This window comes from Strix aluco, chromosome 18 (genome assembly GCF_031877795.1).
Source record: "Strix aluco isolate bStrAlu1 chromosome 18, bStrAlu1.hap1, whole genome shotgun sequence".
Classification (NCBI taxonomy): domain Eukaryota; kingdom Metazoa; phylum Chordata; class Aves; order Strigiformes; family Strigidae; genus Strix; species Strix aluco.
The window spans coordinates 10,201,175-10,223,302 of record NC_133948.1 but is presented as its reverse complement, the minus strand read 5'-3'; the positions used below and the strand labels follow the sequence as shown (position 1 = coordinate 10,223,302).

Sequence of the window (22,128 nt, the reverse complement as noted above, 5' to 3'; positions counted from 1 at the left end):
AGGATTTAGATTTTTTTTTTAATATGCTTCACCTTCTTTCTTAGCACTTAGTTTGTCATAATTGCCAGAACATACCCTGTCGTCAGTCTGTGCTGGGATGAATCCTGAGGACTGAATGTGGAGCAGTGGCAGGATATGGTCCTAAAACCGAGCAGCTTGTGCTTCCTGTAGGGAAGCCTTCTAGAGGCAGCGTACACCCCCACTGCAGCAGAGTGAGCACAGTGCTGACCAGCAGGTCTAGGGAAAAAATTCTATTGTGCCTTGGTTTTCAGTAAATATGCCATGAGCTACCTAGTGGTATTAGGTCTAATCATAGGAGTTTTCCCCTCAATGCTGTGGCTGGATTTATGTTGATCATTTTAAAACAAATCTCACAGATATATTTAGTAGAAGAATGTGTAAACCCCCAACCCCCAAATGGTATTATGTAACCAATACAGTATTTAAGTGCCCCCTGTGTAAACTAACTGAAAAGCCTGCTGTTTGCCTTCTTTGCCTCTGTTGTGTATTGGTCAACCGAAGCCGGGCGCTCTGTTTGCTGTTCTGATTACTATTTTAAAAGGAAAGATCCATAGGATCATGTTATCCAGAAAGTGAAAAAGACTTAAACCCCACTCACTGGGCTTAGAGAGGGCTCTGGGGCTGACTGAGAGCCCTCTCGTGGGCTGCCCAGGGGTGTGGATTGCCAAGAGAGCTTGTGCCATTTGAAAGCGAACGCACATCATGGATACAGCCCTGCACAATGTACTTTGTTCCTTTATTTTGGCATGTGTGGTGCAGCCGTTCTTGATGGCCTCTGCAACCTCAGCCCTAGGGTTCAGCTGAGCTCAGCAAAGATGAAGATGTGTTAGTGTAGGGTCAAGGAGATGGTGGGAGCTAGTGGGCCAACTGGGAACATGTTCCCGCTACTACATCTAGAGCTGGTATCAGTGGAAATGAGAGGTGGATTTCCTCTTCCTTTAAACCAAGAGGAGTTTGTAGGCTTTCCCCCTAATTTACTGTTATTGATCTGCCATCAGCTCCTTGCCCAGTTAAATCCTTTATTCAAGGTGCTGGATCTTAGGAGCACAGTGGTTTCCCATTATTGTTATAATCTTTTGGCAAAGAGAGATTCCCCTTTCTCAGTAACGCACCAAAGTGGAAGTAATCGCTCTTTCTTCTTCTTGCATTTGTCCTTTCCTGTTTCATTCACCGATTGAAAAATGGCTAAAGAGCAGCCCCCATTTCACCTCCCCTTTTCCCTGATTGACTCAGCAGCTCCTGGGACAGAGAGAGGAAAGGGGCCTCGAGGTCACAACCTTCACAATCTTCAAAGCCCCTGCCGCTTCCAGCAGCTGTCACAGCTCTCACTGACCATATCCCCAGAAGGTCAGCAAAAAAATAAACACTGGGGCCCGACAGGTCCCCTTCTCATGCAAACTGGCCATTTCCCTCCCCAGCTCCCATTCCATGCATAGCTTACACATAGGAGACCCCCTTGGATTTGCACAGAGCTATGCAAGAGCAAAATGCCACAGAAAATAAAAGCAGAAGGGCTTCCTGGGCAGGCAGGGTGGGAAAAAGAAAAGCAGCTTCCTGAGATCTCCATGCCCACCCACAGGCTGCTGCAGCCATTTTGTGTGCGCAAAGCCTGAAGGTGAAGCTGGGGAGGGGGCTGACTTTTCCCTGGGAGAAAGACTGCAGGGAAGGATTCAGCTTTTATATCTGCTTGTGCGTGTGAGAGACAGAAGAAAGAGAGAATCCAAAAGAAATAGGAAATGAAGCATAGACTGTAAAAGCCTTTTCATCAGGATTAGACTGCATCCCTATCCTACAGCCAGCCTGCTTTCTGCACTCACCTTCCTCTGCAAAAAGTCACGATGAAGCAGAAACAGTGCCAGGGAGAAGAGCAGGTTCAAAAGGCCAGAGTGGAAAGGTCCTTTGCTAAAGGAAATACCCTTCCCAGACCTCTTTTATAGAAGTATCCATTTCACCATGGCCACTACTAATCAAAGGGCTATTTCCTGGCCTTCCCAGCACAGCTCCCAGATGCAGAGCACTGTTCTCATCTCCACTATTGCAAACCCTTCCCCTCCCACCCCAGACACTCGCTCCCCGACCTGTGCTCCCCCACTGCTGAACCCGGCACTAGGGCAGGACTTAAGCCCGTGTTTCAGGCTCCACGGTGAAGGAAGACGCTCATTTTCCTATTAAGCGTTTTCAACATCTCCCCACAAAGACCAAACGGGCGACTAAACACACCGGATCGCCGGACAAAAACCCGTCGAGGGGATTTTTATCTGCATGTAGCTGCTGGGGGAGGCAGGAGGGGCTGGTGACCTGCAAGAAAACCCACCAGGAAGAAAAGGCAGCGACAGGGGACGTGGGAGTCACTTTATTTATTTGGTGGTGGCCGGGTACAGCAGCGGGGCGTCCCGCCCCACGCCCCGGGGCAGCGCGGACCGGGGGGGGGGGGGGGCGGCGGTGGCCGCGGGCCCGGGGCAGGGCGGTGCACGGAGCCGCTCACCTTGCCCTGCCCCTGCGCGCACACTCTCCGCCGCTGCGTGTCTAAACAAAGAAAGTTGCACAACCAAAGCCTCCCCCTCCGTTAAGGTGGCTCGGGGGCGGGGGGGGGCGGCGGGACGTCCCGTCCCGTCCCCGCACGCTGTCACCGGCTCATCCCCGGCTCTCGCCGCTCCCCGGCGCACTGACGCCCTTTCATTATTGCACTGCTCGCTGCGACCGTGACAGTAGTGCAACAGGGAAAGAGGGGCAGCCCGCCCGGTGGTCCCAGCGCTGGCCCAGCAGCCGCGGCCGCCCCTCGGCCTGCAGCCCGGCCGCCGGGCTGGGGGGCACGGAGGGAGAGCCCGGGGCGGGGGGGGTGTTCCTGGCTTTGTCCCCGAGCTGGCCGCCTCCTCCCGGAATGATGCTGGGGGGCGTGGGGGGTGTTACACCCCGGGCGGCGGCAGGGTCAGCCGTACAACGGGCGGGCACGGCCCCGCCGGCGGGCTCCGGGCCCTCCCTCCCCGCCCCGCCCGGCCGCCGCGGGGAGACGCGCCGCAGCGGCCCCACGCCGCCCGGGGACCGGCTCGGAAAAGCCCCGCGGCAGCGGCTCCTCCGCCGCGCCCTGATCCGGCCCCCCGTCCCCTCCCACCGTCCCTTTCCCTGGGCCCCTGAGGTCCCGAAAGGGACCGCGGGGACCACCTGAAATGGAAGGCAGGGCCACCCACTCGGCCATCCCGGCTGCTGTCAGCCCCCAGCTGATCCCTCACAAAGCAGAGAGGAGATTTAACACCCCCGTCCCTGCTCCGTTCCCACGTACCTCAGTGAACAGCTCTCGGGAAGGGCCGGTGGCAGCGCCCGGCCCCGGAACAGCCCCCGGGCGGCAGGGCCCGGCCCGGCCGCGGAGCCCGGCGCGGGAGCTGGCGGGCCGTGCTCGCCGGGCAGAGGCATATGAGCTTTGTTTCGAGGAGGTTATTGGGATTAGAGCCTCGGCCTCTTTGTGCTATGCTCGGCTTCGCATCGCACTGGTTTTCCGGCTGGGATCAGGCACCGAAACAGCAAGTGTGGCTATGTATCTCCTCCCATCCCTTGGTGGGTGTTTACAGCATTATGTAAAACAGGCACCCTTCAAACGTCTCGGGACTCACACTATCTTAAAACGGAGCCATGATGGGTTTCTCCGGTTTCAATCACTGCTTGTGCGTTTTAAACACGAGGCCGTTTTGAATCCTGGGTGATAGCATCAAAAATATGTCCATTACTCACAACCTGAGTCACCACAATAGCACGATTATTTGTCACAAATAACATCTCTGCACAATTACTTGCCTATCTAACAACGCTCAGCATTTCACAACTTTTCCCTTAACTCGATGGGCACATAGGATTAATTTTTCCTGCTGTGGCTTTCTTCTCTCCGTGAAGAATAACCCTCAAAAGAAAAGACCCTATAAGCAATATTGCACTACTACCCTGATCACAAAAGCAGAGGCAATATTGATAGGGTCTCATCCTTAAGGTTAGGAAGCTGGATAATGTGTCTTGCGGCAGGTGACTGGAGGGAGCTTCATTCCATGCCTGCAAATGGGGAAGGGGTAAAAAGTTAGAAAGCAGTGCACTGCCCTACGGATCACAGCACCGTGTGCTCCCGGGAGGGTGGGGGGTGCAGGAATGGAGTAAACCTCCGACCCCACAGAATCTGTGCATGGGCGTAGGCTACCCCTTTCTCCCAGGACGTATTTAACTCCAGTGTGGATTTTATCCAGGTTTCTGTACCTCCATCCCCAGTTCTCACGTTCTTATTCTGTGTAAATTTCTCTCCTTTATTAATAACCTCAGTCAATTAGCTGCCTAGCTGTTAGAGGCTGAGAAGCACTATTTATTTGATTTAACTGATAGCTGTATTTTGAACCTCTTAGTAACAGGCATCAAGCCCTCAGAGAACTTCTTTTCTAGGGCTGTCCTACTTGGAGAGCCCAATGTTTTAAAATATCCCTCCCTTCATTGGAAATCACGGGATTAAGTACACACCAAAAATTAGAAAGCGAAACAGGATCTCCAGGGCTGGCTCTCCAGCACTGACTTCACATTAATGCACACAGATTAAACAGTGTTTGGAGACGCACGCGTGTTTTGCCCTAGCTTGTTTTGTTTGGCTTTTTCTTCTCCTCTCCCCCCTCCCCAGCACCTTTTCTGTCCTAGGCTGGAAGGCACAATCTTCAGCTGGGGCTGGGTTAGCACTGAACACACCAAGAGCCACAGAAATGATTCCCAAGGAGGGGCTGAGACACCTCCAGCTTCAGAGCTGCTTTGTCAACTAGACTCTTCTGCTGCAATCTGGCTCCCAGTTAACCTGCCCCAGTGCGTTTGTCACGTAGGAACACTTGAGAGTCCAGAGGAAGAAAACGTCATTCCCAGGCCATCCCAAACCAGGTCATGATTTTGACACTTTAAGCTTCTCTTTCCGCAGCCTGCTTTCCAGTGGATTAAATAGGAGTGTAATGGAGAGACAATCCCTTAATTCATGGATTCCTGGCTAATTTATGCATGCCACATTCATCTGGTCTTTGCCATTAGAGATCCCTGGCGTTTGGCATGCTGGTGTGAGGCAGCCCTGCATCCCCTTTGATGTTGCCTGACTTGCCCAAAGCAGCCGAAAACCAAGGACATGCCAAAGAAAAGGGAACAGGGGAAGCTCCATTAATTGTTTTTCTAATGGACTGATAAACAAAATCTACAATCTGCCCCAACCCCTCACTCTCCCCATCCTTTGTGATGCTTGTTGGAAGCAAACAGGGATCTCTTTTCCACATTATTTATTTGTATTAACCTTTGCTCACACTAATTAAAAGGCCATGTTCACAGAGATTGCTGTAAGCAGCTCAGAATGAGTTTTATCAAACTTCTGTATTCTCGTTACCTTGGCAAAACTTCAGGTTTAATCCTGCCACTGCTTCTCAACAATCCCTGCAACATAGACATCCAGTTGGACTGAGAACATAAAAAAAGACACAACTAGACTCAGCCTTACCTTTCCATCTATTCCTACCTTTCCATCTATTCCCGTCCAGTCTCTATTTTGTTTATTGTTTACCATGTCTTTTCCACTCTTCAGCCTCGATGTTATCTCAAACAAGGCTTACACTTAATACACACAATTTAACTTCTCCAGTGGCCCAAGAGACAAACCCACTGGCAAGTTTACAGTGGAAACGTACAATCTGCACATCAAGTGACATTACTAATGCATCAGTAGTGGGGGGGTGTGTGTGTGTGTGTGCACGATTTGACAATTTCTACACAACTTAAGAATTTCAGTAGTTGCAGAAGCTACAACTGGCAGGAGAGGGTAAGGGATGTAATTAGAAACGTCAGCCACAAGTTAAGATCCAAGCAAAGGCAATTAAGTTACTTTATGTTTCTGGATCTGTGCTGAGAGCCTAGACGTGTCTCAAAAATTTCCTTATCTCCAAATGGTGTATTGGCACAGGACGCCCCACACCTTCCCCCCCCTTTTTTTTTAACAAAACAAGAAAAATAAAGACTGAATCGATCTCCAGTATGCCCCCAGTTTGCAAACAATATGCAAAGCCTGGGCTGCGTTATGTCCTATAGCAGGGAGACTCTCTGGAATGTATATGGGGGTTATTTTAAAATAAACGTTTAAACACGAGATTATGAAATGCATGCTATTTATACACCAGGAGGCTCCGCATCTCTAGATATGTTTAGAAACCTCTCTCGCCTTTAATCACAGTTATAGAAACTAAATGGAAATGTCACCCAGACTAGTATGGAAATAACACTGTATGTTGCTCAATAATGGAAGCTCTTTTTTTTTTTGGCAGTATGTGGGGGGGAATCTTTTACTGTACTGGGGTCATTGCTGTATGTTTAAGCTCCCTTTTTCTGACGTTAGCAGACAAATAGACTGAATTGTCCTTACAATGAAGTTTTGGGATAAATAGTGAGCTGACTCTCTGAAGCTCAGAGGCCTCTGTCTCCTCATGAGATCAGACCTTGTCTTCCCTGGTTTAGTTTAGGGAGCCATTTCCCCTTCCCTTTGTTGCTGTTTGTTTGTTTCTTTTGTGGTTAAAGATGCCACTTGGGGCAAGCGTTTGGGTGTTTTTTATTTTAATTTTCTTCTCCATTGCAACCTCACAAAACATAGCAGGGCAACAAAGCTTCAGTCCAGCCTTGTTTCCCTTGTTACAGCCATTTCACTAGCCTGAGGAAAGGACACCATTTAAAAACCATCTTGCAATTAAATACATTATATAGTCTACGATATATTTTCTGCAGAGGAATTGACACTATTACCAAAGGTCAGAGCAAACACTTTGGTAACAGCTGTAGGCTGAGAGTTGATTTAGAGTTTTCCATCCTATTTAATAATTTTATCATTGTTTTAGAACTGGAAAGTGTTGCCTTTTTAATTTTCTCTTTTTCTTTCTATTTTTTTTTTTTTTTTAAAGAGAGAGAGAAAATTCTTAGCATTCCAGTCCTGGCTCCTTAAGTCTATCTAGCAAGTTTGTACAAATCCGTCCAGAGAAAAAGGGGATTCTTGCTTCCATGCAGGAGTCAACTTGTCCAGGTGTGAGAGACTCCAGAGAGTACGGGTTGATAATCCTTTCTGAAAACACCACCTTCCCAAGTGTGTTTCACCCACCGAGCTTGGGGATTCTGTCACCCACAGCCACTTATCAATACATTCCCCTTCTCCTGAAATCAGGAGGGATTACACTCCAGAACGTCCTGCCATTTGATTCTTGCTTATAATATTTAGTTTGTGGGTTTCAATAACCCTTTTCTCAGCAGCAACATTTCCTCGGCTGGCAGAAGCCAGATCTGCGTCAGTGAGCTCCATTAAAAGGAATGACAGAGCTCCTTAAACAGCCTAGACTTTGTAACCCCACAATACGGCTTTTCTGCATGGTGTTTACCAGCGCTCTGCTGTCTGATGGAAAAAAAAAAAAAAAAAAAAAAGACTTGTGGTACTAAATGCAGGAGCAAAATAGGGCTAAATCCTATCACCTTGGAAGTGCCGATCCCACTTCTGGCCCTGCATCTAGAGCAGGGCAAGTGAAAGGTCTTGTAGTTGCCTTGGCTAGGCAAGGAGCATATGTGGGGCTGATCTCAGGGTCCCCCAAATAACTCTTCCCCCATGGCAGGGGACAGGCTCCCCTCATTACACACCCCAGCTCCCCACAACCCGCCCATCCCCTTGCCTGCAGGGGTAGGGGTTGCGATTTCTCCATGGGCCCCCAAGCCCAAGTCTCTAGGGCCGGAGCCAGGGGCACCGCAAGAGGGGAAGCAGCACCTCCTGCCCTGGCCCAGCCACCTCCCTTCCCCAAACCACCCAAGAGCGGCGAGAGCAGGAGCGACCTTAACACAGATCTAGCACTCAATGCAATGACTCAAAAAGTCCCCCAGAAAAAAAAAAAAAAAAAAAAAAAATCCCTCTGAAAACTTAAACCATCTGATTTCACTTTCCGCTCCAATTGGTTGTGTAGCCAGGGCGCAGGTCTGGCCTCCTCCGCCACACTAATGCCCTATGTGCGCTGCCGCCACAGAGGAGGGCTCTTTTAACAAGTTTATGCAACAACAGGATGGAGGCTCTGCCGGAGCCCTTCCCCCCGCAGCCCGACCTGATTCCCCGCATTCCTCCCGCGCCCTCCCCCTCCGACCCAACTGGAGACAAACTCTGGCATCTCCACACACATGCAAATGGTTTCCCTTGCACAAATACAGACTCCTGAAGGGGCCTTTGCTTCCGAATCCCCCCTCTCTTTTTTTTTTTTTTTTGCTTTCCTCCAGTGCTTTTTTTTTTTTTTTTTTTTGCACTGTTACATTCCTCAGCCAGGCAGGGTTAAAAAAAAAAAAAAAAGGAGAAAGAGAGTGGGGAAGGGAGGGTTTGGAATGTGTAACCTCCATCCCAGGCCCAAATCTGCAGGGAACCCCGTCCTCGTTCTCCACATCCCCGGGGCCTGCCTGCAAGAGAGCTGGCGCTCAGGGAAGGGCCCTCCGTGGGCTCCATTGCCCCAGTCGGAGCCAGGAGGCCTCAGAAGGTGTCCCCTCACCCTGTGCAAATGGGATATAGTCCTTGTCACCACACAGGCCTTTCCCTGAACCACACGCCTCAAATCTCCCCCCCCCACGCCCAGGGGAGGTTTTCAAGTGTAGCGACCATATTATTTTTAAAGACATAACTTTACATAGGAAAACAAGTATGCATCTATTCCCCCTGTGATTTCTCCACCTCCAAACAAGGCAGGCTCACACGTCCGAGAGGCCATCTTACAGCCCAGCATCAGCCCCACCAAGGCTTTCACTAGCACTTATTTCCACTCTCCGATGGGCTCCACGAGTACACACACACACAGAACAAAGCACTGCCCCGCTCCAGGGTGGCTTCCAGCTCCTTGCTGGTCCACCCTCCTTCCTGTCCTCCTTGGCCAGGGGCAGCGAAGGGCCCCTCACGCTTCCACTCTGGTCACTCTTGCGCTCCTATTGATGGCGGGGGGGGGAAGACACCCCCCCCAGCAGAGCCCTTACAGATTTCACTCTCTCCTACTTTTTAATTAATCAAAAATTAGGAGGAGAGGAAAGTGCCAAAGCTAAACAGGCCTCCCTGTTCCTTAACACACACAAAAATGGCAACCGTGCTACAATGCAGAGATGGATGAAAAGAAAAGCTCTAGCGAAAGGGAGCCATGGCGGCTCAGGTTACCTCCACTGAGGCCTGGAAGCCGTACCGCATCCGCCACCAGCACCGTGCCTCCGGTTCAGGCGCGGAGGCTTAGCCTTCTCCTCTGGGCGTGAAAAGGAGACAGGCTTCAGATCCTCACCAGAAACAGAGGGACTGAAAAGGTGTCTTTTGTTTGCTCCCTCATTCATTGAAGAACTGGAGTGCGTTATTGAGGATTCGGCTTCCCCTTGTCCCTCTAAAATGGGACACACACCCCTCCCCTCAGGATGAGGTCCTCCATTTTCTGCCTCCCTATGGCTTGCTCACTAGCACACCCCGGCCTGGTTTGGGATGTGCAGTGCAATCTGAAAACACTCCTTTACCTAGATTTGATTTCCAATATGACGGCTCTCCCCACCCCCACCCTTTGCTCCCAAGGTAACAGCTCAAGGCTTCAGGGGAAAAAAAAAAAAGGAAGAGAGGAAGGTCCCATCCCCCAGCCCTCCAAACCCCTTTCTTAGCAGCTGCAAGCGAAAATACCACATCTGCCTCCAACTACACCACGAGTGACAGTCACCAACATATTGTTATTTAAAGATCAATTCTGAATGCAATATTCCTGTTCCTAGGCCTACATCATCCCTGCGTCTCTCAGACTCACTCCACGTTGCTATTGGGAAGTACAGGGAAAGACTGTCTTTCAAAACCTATTGATTATTATTTAGGTGCCTTCTACTTTTTTTTTAATGAAAATGAAAGTATCAATATTGCTTTAATCTTAACAGTAATTCCTCTAAAAGTGAAATACGATGGAACTTGAAAAATGTATCAATAGGAAGCAAAAATTAAATTGCCTGTGAATACGTGTATATATTAAAGCCACTGAATTCTATACACAACAATAACATCCTTAGGTTCATAAAACTCTAATTTTTAAAGCAGTGGAAAGAAAATATTCAAACCTGGTCAGGATATTTTTAAACGTGGTGATTGCTCTAAAGGAGGACAAGAGGGCTTTAAATGTGAATAGGCCAGCTTTTTATTTTACAACTTGGACACACAAACCCATGCTAGTGGCAGAAAGGGCAATCCATTTTGTACACTGAAGCAGTCAAAAAGGGGAACAAAACCCAAGGAATTTCCATACAGACCACTCAACCTAAACACAAAACAAACAAACAAACACAAGGGTAGGGATTTTTTTGGCAATTTCTACATGATCTTGACATTTTAACGCTCGCTCAAGCCTTTGCGGTGGGGGGAAGAAATCAGAGTAGGGGGCTGGTTCCCTACTAAAATGATTAAATAACTACAGAATCCCATAATGTCAGGGGCTGGGTGTGCAACAGTAACTGATCATAAAGGATGTATTAGGACTGGAACCAAATGCTTTGACAATATTATTGCACTGCTTTATTTGTGCAGACAGTAGTGCAACATTGTCAGAGCCAGCGATACCAGCAGCCACTGTCACGTTCTGCACAGCTGTCCCTGCATCCTTTTGTAAGGGACTGTTACATTACAGTGTTAACCACAATAACGTTTTTATGTTTAGCCCCAATAAAACTCTGCATGATGAAGTTTATTTGCAATCGTAATTAGACAAGGTAAAAAACCACCAACAACAAAAAGTTAGTTTTAAAAAAATGACAGAGAGGAAAAAAAAAAGAGAGAGAGAGAGAAAGACCACTGTTAGTATGGCTTGTTAAACAAACCATTCAAGTCTTGCTACATGCCCAGTATATCTAGGCACAGTACGTTATAAAGGTTTTATACAAATTATTTCGTTACAGTAATGGAGAATAGAAGAACAAGGGACATAATTCAGCATCCCCAAATGTATGTGTTTCCACAAAACCCAAATTGGTCAGTCAATGAATCTGAACTACATAATTTAAATAAATCACAGAAAGTGCCAGCCCTTTCCTGTGCCTTCAAAAGTTTTCTTAATTGTGCTGTGTATTTTATGGTGGTTGACCAGTGCAGATGAAAAAGGCTGATGTGTGTGTATATAGAATGGTATAAATACACAGTGCTTTGATTTGCTATGGAAAATGTTACAGAAATGATGAGACTTGCGTACAAAAATACCTAGCGTCTGTGCTTCAATCTCACACATATCTGTGTGTCACCACTCAAAATTCACAGTATAAACACCACAGATTCTTAGAAACAAATCAACATCATTAAATCCCTATAGACATTGATAGGGACCACCTTAAACATATAGGGGAAAGTTTCTATAAGGGGAAGAACTATAAAGAAATCATTATAAAATTTCAATGTAGATATTGTATGGATGTGTGTAGAAATTAATAATTAATTACTCACAAGTTATTGGTAAACAAAGCAGATAATGTGATGCCTTGAAAGCTCCCAGAAATGTTTGGAGCTTATGTTTTAAATGGAATGTGTTTAAATTATTCCAGCCCATTTCTATAGAAAGACATATAAAAATGTATAACCCAGAATCTCTCTCCTTATTTAAAACCACTCCCACATGTATAAAACCTTATTTCACACACGTGCATAAATACACTGGAGGAGGCATCTATTTTAGGGTTGTTTGCCCACTCTGAAGAGGGTGGGCTGCTAAAGGGGGTCATGTTTCTGCCAGCCAATGCCCTTTTAATATTGCACTGCTCATCATAATTGCCAGTAGTACAACAGAAAAAGGGCTCTGGACAACAGCATACTTCAGAGACTTTCCAAAATAAATGATAAATCAGTTAGAAACTTCTCCAAGTGATGGCCTTCTGTGCATGATTTACTCTAAAACAGATTTGTTACATTCAAAAAAAAAGGAGTTTTTTCAACAACCACATTGATTCAATGTCATTCTTTAAAATTAGATCTTAATATTTCACAACTGCATCTTGAATTAACTTCAGCAAGAACTTAGATAAGCTTGTTTTGGGGACTTTTTTTTTCTTCTAAAGGTAAATGTGTTGCATTAGAGCATGTGAAAGCAAAGACCAAAATTGGGATTGTCCTCCTTGCATTTCAGCACCCCAGTATTTTACAAAAGTAGGTGTAATGAATTAGATTAAACATTATCTTAAAGACACAATGGAGGAGAAGTTCATATCCTTACTATTGCTTTCCTCTGAATCATCTGCTAAAATATTTGGTATTTATTACATACATGCTTGCTAGTAGCTTAAATTATTTTATTTTTAATTGCTAAGGAAGTCTTGCAATTTTACACAAGCATCTAAACAAGCTTTCAAAACAACTGCCATCCAGGAGTGAGAGACCTTTAAAAATCATCTACTTGCATCATGAAAACATCACTACTGTAATTTTTCCTTTTTCAAAAAGAATATATGGGTAGTAAGGAGAAAACAGCAGTTAATCATTACAAATCAGACATTCCAAATAATTTTAGCAATAAGTAACATTTAAAAGTCAACTTGTTAGTCTTTAGGCTTCAAACTGTTTACCATTTGTTTCTCTAAACAATTTCAAACTTAAAGCTGGAAAATGTAACTGTTAAATAAGAATCACTTGAAAAATTATAAAATTCTTTGATTTCAAACTTCAAACAATGCAAAGAAATTCTATGCAAAGAAATCCAAACTTGAGAACAACTTTCCATAAACTGTATAGACAAGTAAGAATTGTACCAAATGCTAAAATGAATTAAACTGATTCAAGTCTGGGGGAGTTTGGGCTAAGTGAGAAAATGCACTAAATGAATTCTAGTTGTCAGTTTTTCATAGTAGTATTAACAAAAAGCCAACTGATTTGGAAATGTCCCAACCCAATTGGAATCTTAAACTGTATCATTATTATTTTCCGATTTAATTTTTCCTCCTTTTTTTGTACAATAATTTATCCCTAATCCAGAAACCTAGACTAGTGTGGAAATGTTTAAAAAAATAAAAAAAAGGGAAAAAAAAAAAAAGAAAGAGAGAAAGGAGGAAGGAAAGAAAAAGAAAAGAAAAAGAAAACTAGAAGAAAGAACGTGCTTTAGACTTTAGGAAGTTTTTTTTTAATTCCAGAGCCCCAGGTTTGTGTTCGAGGGTACGAGCTTTCCTTACACAACTCGAAGACCACACACTGGAGGGAAACGGAGCGGAATTGGGGCAAAGTGCAAGAATGCCAAAGAAACACTTTGGGCTGCGCACCCTGGTTTATTGCAAAAACTCTGGACTATTTAAGCAAAGCATTAGTTTTACGAGATTTAAATATTAAGCCAATATAAATAGTGGCTGGAGATAGCATGTGACTTATTGCCTCGCTCTTTGGGGGTTTTAAGGAAAAAAAAAAAAAAAAAAAGAGGGGGGTTCTAAACCGGGATCGTTTAGCAAAACAATTCTACACGGTATCTAGAGACAGGAGTTTTGCTGCGTTTAAAAACGGGAATAGTATTTTCCACGAGGAGCTGTGTGGCACAATGAGCGGGCAGCACACGCGAGCCCTCCCGTGAAACACAATCCTCGGCGCGGGGCTGGGGGTGGGGAGGGAGCGGGCTCGGCTCCGGCGGCCACAATTTGATTCGTGGGATCCCACTCAATTTCTCAGAAGTGTTTGCATAGGTGAAATGTTTGAGAGAGGAGGGGAAAAAAAAAAAAAAAAATTAGCTCACCACTATCTAGAGATTTTCAGCCAAGCCTGCCAGCAACCGTCTCTCGCAGTACTTCTGCGGCACTTCGCGCACGGACGATGCAGACCCGCACCCGTCCCCTCCGCTCCCTCCATTTTCGGCGGACACAGACAGCGATTTCCCACTTCTGCCGCTCGCAAGTTTTATTCCCGGCCCCGCTCCCGCCCGAGGCGGCTCCGCCGCTGGCTCGCTTGAAGCCCTCGGATCGATCGCACGCCAGAAAGCAAACCGACCGGCGAGAACTTCGCTGGGGAAACCGCTACAGTTGGGAAAGGGGGAGGAAAAGGCTCCCGCGCCCGCCCGCTCCGCCGGGAAACCTCTCCGGGAAGCGCCCGGCCCCGCCGGGGAGCCCCCGCACGGGAGGAGGGCGAGGGGCGCCGCCGGCAAGCGGGCCCCCCCCTCCCCCCGCCTCGCTCTCTCCGCCGCCGCCCACCGCCCCCCTCCCCCCCGCTGCCCCGGGCGGGGGGCACCTCTCGGCCCGCTGCCGCTCGCCCCGCGGGCCATTGTCAGAGCCGCGGTGGCGGCGCGCCCCGCCGTCACCCCGCAATACCCCCCCCCCCCCCGCCCCGGGGCCCGCAGCTCCCGCCATTTCCGCCCGGGCGGGCGGATGCGGCGGCGCGGGCCGGCGGGCCCCGCGGTACCTGGCGGCGGGAGGGACGGCTCCCCGCGCCGCGGGGGGGAAAGTTGCCAAAAGAGGCGCAAAAGAGGTGGCGAGAGCGGCGCGGCTCGGCGCTCCCCCCCACCCCCCCCGCCTCCCGCCGCCGGCCGCCGCCGCACCGGGCGCGCCTCGGCGTCGCTCCCTGCTCGATCGGAACGTGGGCAAATCCTCCAGTACCAACCTCATGGCCTCCCCGCTCCAGCCTCCATCTTTGACTAGTTGACATTCAGCTCCTGCCTGACCAACTCCTCATTAGCATACCTCCCCCGCCATTGGCTCGCCCCTGCGCTAGTCTTTGCCACCGCCTCCGCCATTGGCTCCCGGGGAGGATATTTAAAAATATTATCCCCTCGTCCATTGGCGGCCGGGTGCCTACGTCACGGCACGCTCTTTATTTTAACAATGAATGCACAAACACATTCTTCCATTCACAAATTTTTTTTTTTTTTTCAGTAGTTTGCCCGCCTTTTCTCCAACTACATTTTCATTGATTTTTTGTTTCAACTGAGGGGGTCCCGGTTGTAAGCAGATAAATCAAAGGCGAACAGAGGGGGGACCTGAGCAAATATTATTTTCTCTCTCTTTCTCTCTTTTGTTCGGCAGTGCTGGTGTTGGGGGAACAAAACTGATCCCCAGCGGTCCCGGACCGGAGAGGTGTGGTCGCGGGGGGGCTGCTCTGCCCAAGAGGTTGCAGCTATTTTGTGTCTATTTCGGTTTCAAAGCTCGACCCTCTTTCCGAAAAGCAAGCTCTGTCCGGGCTAAACAAATCGCTAAATTTGTCGAATTTAGAACAGTGATTCTTGCTGTAGTAGGGGAGCGTTTGCTGGGGGGGGGGGGGGCTGGGTGGGTGCCTGCCCCCGGGGGGCGGCTGCTCCCCTCCCGCGCGGACCGGCGGCGCGGATGGCCACGCTCCCCTCCCGCTCCTCCCGCAGCCGCGCTCGCCGCGGGCTGAGCCAAGCAGGGGATTTAATTGTGACCGGCTAAAACACACCAGGTCACTTCAGTGCACTTTCATGACAACAAGAGCTTTTCCTTTTGTACACGCGGTTGAGCTGAAATCAGGCGATATCAAAGTTTAAGGGCTGGGGAGGGAGCTCTCTAGTATTTCTCTTGCCCTGCAAATTGTAAAACACAGGAATCGTTGAAAAATGAATAAACAAAGACTGAGGGAGTCATTGAGAGACAGTCTCTCTCACAGGGAAATGTCTTGGTGAGTTTCTTTTCCAAAAAGATTTCTGCCATATTGTTAACTAACAAACTCACAACTGTGCAGTTGCTTCCCCTTTAAAATACACAGTTCCTTCTGTGGATCAGCCCTTCAACAATTGATTTCAACAGATGTTTGTAAAATGAAAATGTTTTCATACTCCAATGAGACAAACTTAACAGCAAAGGAACCGGGTAAGCTGTGAGAAAGCAATACACTTTCGTGGGTAAAAAGGCTCTTTTTTTTTCTTTTCTTTTTTTTTTTTTTTTTTCCCAAAAACAACCCTGTATTTACTGGCATTTTACTAAGTAATCTGTCTTTGAAAAAAGTATATATCTCTCTAAACTGTTGAATTATTTTAATTTAAAAATATCTTTTCCTTTCAGTTGTTAACTACTTTCATACCAAATCCAACCCCAAAATATAACTTGTGTGCGTGTGAACTAGAATTTACATTATACAAGAAAAAGGATATTAGCTATTTTTAAAAATAAACTAAACTTCCTTTGTATCTATTCTTGGGCTTGGGAGTTGTTTCTGATTTGGATATTTTCTCCATATATGTATGCATACATGTGCATAGCCCCCCGCGCACAAATATTGAACCCAAGTTGTAAATGCTGGATCTGGGTACTAATGGGTGGGGACTTGGAGCAGTGGATCTCTGGCAGTGTTTTTGGAGATGGGAGAGAAGGGCAGTGGGCTGTGAAATCACACATTCCTGTCCAATGGAGCTGAAATAATGGTATTGTTCTCTGGAAAAGAGGTTGCTTTTCTCTTCTCCATTCTTCCCCTGATCTGCAGGGACCTGATTGTGCAGTTAATCAGCAAAAAAGCGTTTGATGTAAGGCAGGGCGTGAATTCAAAAGGGCCAGGGGGGATTCAAGAGGGATTCTTCTGTCTATTAGAAAATGTTTTTCTGATTTCAAAATGGTAGACATTTGAAAAGCTGCACTGGTCTCTCTTCAGAGATCCGAGTTCGTAGTAGGTACCAGCACTAATTATATCGCTTCCTTTGTGGGTTTGACACTTTACTGCTGGAAAAAAAGTAGATATCTTACAGCAAAAAGAAAGATGTCCTTCCTGGAGCAAAGGTGAGCCCCTATATCCCTGCAGTTAATTCCTTCAGCTTGCTATCAGTCGCCAGAGAGTCTCCTTATGACTGCCTTGCTAAATGTTTAGCATCGCACGACTCAGAGTAAAATAAAGCCCGTGGGGAGCAGGTAAGAACTAAGTTGGTTTTGTAGCTCTTTTTGGTGACCTGTGTCCTGAGCATGACATCCACCTCCCCGAATCTTTAAACATAGCAGCTTTCCTGTCCCACACTGACTTGTTCGTAAATCTTTCCTTGCCAGCCTTGTCTTGAATGCCAAGAATATTTGAAGCATGTTTCTTATTTCAGTGTGGTCGTTTCCCAAACTTTTTAACAAAATGTTTTCTGCCGATTTCTGCTGTTGTATATACACAACATCCTGCTATCTTTCCTGTGCACAGCATCTATACATATGTAAATATGTAAATTCATTGCTATCCCTTTACTTAATATATTATTATAGCTACACAGGAAATGACACATCCTAGAGAAAGGCAACTGCCTTGGATGTTTACGTGAAAAATGTGTAACTTTACAGCAAGCTCCGAACGGGTTTGTCAGTTTAATTTTGGCCAAACTGTAAATAAAGTTAATGGAAGGTCCCCACCGCCAGTCCTTGGTCCCCAGCCCCAGATCTGTCGCTTGTGTACCACAGCCCTTGCCACGGGGCTCCTTCCCGCTCTTCGAAAGGAGGGTTGCTCTGCTGCGGTGCTGGATTGATTGATTTAATTTGTGTGTTTCGGCGCTGGGGGACATTGGGGAATTCCTTGGATGTTTTTTGGGTGTTGTTTTGCTGCAAATGTGCAGTTGTGCTCTCCCCTCCCTTTGGAAAGGAAGGCTGAGAAAAGACATTTGTTCTGCTGTTAGTTTGCTTTAAAGAAGGGCTTCTTGCAAACATCCAATGCTGGAGAAGAATGGCGTTTTTATCATTTTTAAACATCAAGGAGGGGAGGGAGAAAAGCTGATTTTTTTTTTTTTCTCCAGATCTTGGGGTGTTTTTGCAGTGTAACTCAATCTGATGTCACTGGGGGTGGAGTCTCCGCTGCGTTTGCTTAAACTGGAGCTGCCTCAGTTCAAGGCCTTGTGGCTGAAAGTTCTTAAATCTGTGGCAGACAGGCATGACTATTCCTTAATGAGACCCCTGCTGCAATAACGCGTTTTTTATTTTAATCAGCTTCTTAATGCTATTAATTACGATTTCTTTCATAACACTCTTCCCATCTGCAAGGTTAACGTAGTGCCGCACGAGCAGCACAGTAACACACTTCACCGTTATCGTCTGTGTGAAAACACATGTACAAACTCATATAAAACCTTCTTAATTAGGTCTTCAACATACATATGCTTTGTGAATGTGGGTGACAGACAGAATCAAAGAGAAGAGAGGAGGGCAAGAAAAATTTCACAGAAGTTTCCAAAGATATTTACAGAGGCTGTTATAAATTAACTTTAAAATCCATCCTTGTGGAAGATTGCTACATTTAGGAAGGATAGATTTGATTTTTGTGTTTTGTCTTTTATTCCCAACTCCCTAGCTGCAAACATTTGCTCCTGTGGACAAAACTATAAGGCTGGATTCAAAATGAATTGATAAAACTCCATGGGAGACAGGAACAAATAGATTCATAAAATGTTCACAGGGCAGCATTGACTAGTAATGTTTAAACTTAAACAGATTGGACTTTTGGTTTGCCTCAACTTCAGAAAAATCACTGCCACTCCTTCAGAGAGGCTGGAAATCAAAGTCACCTCTGAGCTCATCTAAAATCATAATTCTCTTCTAATTTAGCACTGCTACCATGGCTTTTCCTTTTTAACACACAAACTTGAAAAATGAAGGGGATCCTTTATTTAAACAGTGATCTGAATGATCCTAAAACTTGCCCCTAAAATATGTGAAATTTCACCATTCCCTTATTTTTACCCAAGTAGTTTACAAAAAAGTTTTATTTGAACAGGCTTTGATTCAGACACATGTGAATAAAACAGTTTAAAGTTACTCTATGTATGTGTATCTATTCACATATATGTGTCTATATATCACTCAAATTCAAATTGTTCTTTATTTTTTTTCCCCAGGTTCTTATAGTTTTTCAACAAATGCAGCTGTTAAAGGATTTTTTTAAAAGAAAAAATATTTTTAAAAGCACTATTCACAACAAAAGGCATTCCCTGAAACATTTTAGTAATTTAAAAGCTGTCAGAAACGATTTCTAAAAGTTTTAAATGCGCCCAAACTTACCCCCCCAACCACATCTTTATTTAGATGAAACAATCGTTTTAGTATGATAAAATTGCAATATTTTCTTACAGACATTTTCTTATCTGCAGGACTGAAAATAAGAAAGGCAGAGAAATCTCCTTGTTCCTTTCGTTAAAAATAAATAACCTTAATCATTTCCTAGCTAGCAGATGGCCAAAAATACCTTACGTGTTTCCATAAACATATCCAATCGATAGCTTCAAAAGTGATTGAATGTAATCAAAATGCAGTCAGCCCAAAGAGCTCAAATCTCTGCTGATCAAACCTCTACAAAGCAGGCTCTTGTGCTCGGTTTGACAGTGTCCGAGAGGGAGGGGAACATGAATGAGAAAAACAGTCACTAAATGCAAGTTATGAATGAGGGATTGGATGGGAGGAAAAAAAAAAAAAAGAAAAAAAGGAAAAAAGAGAAGAGACACAGCTAATGCAAAACTCAGTTTAATTCCATAGGTTTTACATTGATGTGAATTTTCCCTCGGATCCCACCGCCTCTGCGGACTCGTAGTTAAAAACATCTCTAACCCAAACCCCAATAAACATCCTCGCTGCAGGAAAGAGGGGCATTGTGCTTGTTGGCTCACATTTTCTTCTCCCCCCTCTTTACTCGTCCCCCATCTCTCCCCCCTCCCTCTTTTGTAAATCAGAATGAGGAGGTTTTATAGTGAGTCTAATTCTCACTCCCTCCATTTCCTTCCTTTCTGCATTTTTTATCCCCCTTCCACCCCGCCCCTCCCCTGCCTGCAGCCCTGGTATTGATTAACCACTTCGCTGCTACCCCTCCGCGCCGCAGCCGCTGCCTCCCCCAGCCCAGCCCCGCTCCGCACCGCCCCGCTCCGCTCCGCACCGCGGCCCGGGGCGGGGGGGACGCGGCCGAGGCCGCCCCGGGGCCGGTGAGGAGGACGCGCCGCCGGGGCCGGGGCTGTCCCGGGGAGGCTTCCCAGCGCCCGGAGCCGGCCCCGGCGCTCCCGCCGCTCCCGGCCAGCCCTTTGAAGTCAGTTGTACTTAATGGTATTTAATGAGGCTGGTTGCAACGCCGGGAGTGCCCGGCCGGCTCCGGGCGCGGGGAAAAGTGGTAAAACAAACGGCCACCGACCCCAACGGGGGGGGGTGTCATCGGCGGGGTGCAGCCCCCGCGGCTGCGGAGCGGTAGGGAGCGAGAGGCGGGGGGAGACCTGAGCACCGAAATAGTTAATGGCCCCTGGATGCATTGATTAGTATTGATGGCTTTGGTAGTTTTAATGGATTTGTTGTTTGTGGGAGGTGGGGAGCTTTTGCCTTGCTTTGAATTCTAACCCCCTGGCTGGGAGCTTGCTCCTAATTGCATGCACAGCATTCCTTCGGAGTGGGTGGTATCACCTTTTACTGCTGCTCCCTTCCACAGGGAAGGCCTGTAAAAAATCCCTTTCATGTGCCCGAAAATCAATACCCAGGGCTCTGGATGGCTGCTGTAAAAACAAAACAAAATCCTGTCCCTCCCCCGCCAAAAAATTATATATATATATATATATATACATGGAGAAAGAGGGGGAAAAAAGAGCCCTGTAAGAGCAACCTCCTCCCTGCAGACAAACGCAAGGGGCAGTTGGCTCCTTCTGCCAACCCAGGGCCGAGGCAGTTTTGGGCCGGTGTGGAGAGAGCCCCTATTTTTACAGCTGCTGGGGGCACTTTCGGAGGAGGCTGCAGTTGGGAGCTGGACGTTTCAGTCTGGTTCTGGGCAATAAAATGGATGTGGCTTGAAAATGCCTGCTCCAGTGGCAGGGAGGATGGAGGGTCAGGAGCAGTGCTTAAAAGGTTAAAAAGGACTGGGTGAGTGGGAAGTTGCAGAGTTATGGGTGGAGTTACCCACACTTTTAAAAAAAGCACAACAGAGTAAACAAATTGATCTTTCAGTTAGTGTCAGGAGGAAGGTAAGAATGCAAGGGTGCTATGCCTTGCTGTGTCCAGCACCGGGCTTTTGGAAATAAAAAAATGAGACATTTTACTAGGAAACTATTAAACCAAGTTTATTTTTCATTCTGTCCCCAAACTGTGCAAAAATGATACTGGTCTAACTTACAAGTGAACTTCATGTTCACTTCTCTCTCTGCTGGATCTTAATTTCTTTAGTACTGAGGGGAGAAGGAGTGATTGTTAAGCATTTAAAAATCCATGCAAAATAAATCAATGTGTTTCTGCCATCTACATTTCAATTCAATAACATCGTTTTCATAGAGCTATTTCATTAGTATGGAATAACTCACCTGTAAGTAATTACAGCTGACTTGCTTTCTAGCAGAGACCAATACAAGTCCAGAAAGGGGATAAAGGTTAGCTCAAAGAAATACTGCAGAGGTTTGGCATGGGTATAAAAGCAAATAGCTATGTTCTCTCCTTAGAAAGCAAGTAATTCTTAGTCATCATTTAAAAGAAAATTCATAGCTGTGCCTTGAAGTTTCAATTCAATCTCAAATTTAAAAACAAAACCCAACTTGAAAGTGTTCCATCAGTAAAATGTAATGTCACTGCATTGAACAGAAAAAAGCTCCAAATCAACAAACAACCCAAAGTTCCTATAATAATTGTTTGAGAAATCCACCTTTCTCAGATTTCACACAGGCTCAAACAGTCAAATAGTTTGTTTGATATTTGTTGTTGTAATTTTGCTTCTTGTTGAAATTGTGTGTTGGCACTGAGTTACATTTGTTTGAAATTAGTTTATCAGTGTAACACTAACTTAAGAATGAGTTTACTTGTTCAAAAGTGCACTACTTTGAATGAGATAATTTAAGTGGAGCTGTACATGGAAAAAAACCCCACAAAGATATTTTAAATGTTTTTTTTCTATCTAATACTCACTATTAGAATTAAAGAGCATGTCTTTATGGATAGTTTAGTGTAAAATTTTATTTAAATCATAATTCAAATGCTTCCTAATTTTATGTAATTATTTTTATTTAGAGCAAACTGCCCAAACAATTTGTATTAATACATACTAATATGCAATGCTTATTTCTGTCTTGTCCAGAATATGCAATAGAAAGGTTTCCAGGACATTTTCTTTTTAGAGAACCCCAGGTTTCCTAGTAACAAACAAATTTTAAACAGAAAGAATCTTTTTCAGGACTAGCTAATTTCATCCTTTCACCATTG

At 46.1% G+C, this 22,128-nt stretch overlaps 1 protein-coding gene and 1 long non-coding RNA gene across 2 annotated transcripts in view; one reads left to right on the top strand and one right to left on the bottom strand.

Annotated features, from left to right (window-relative positions):
- Positions 1-22,128, top strand: part of TOP3B (DNA topoisomerase III beta) — a 90,278-nt gene that overhangs the window by 11,842 nt on the left and 56,308 nt on the right. The window lies entirely within an intron of this gene.
- Positions 2,360-14,652, bottom strand: LOC141931725 (uncharacterized). The gene is made up of 3 exons (XR_012625653.1): positions 14,618-14,652; positions 3,811-4,059; positions 2,360-3,711 (listed from the first exon to the last, which is right to left on the bottom strand). It is a non-coding gene; the product is annotated as an uncharacterized LOC141931725 (long non-coding RNA).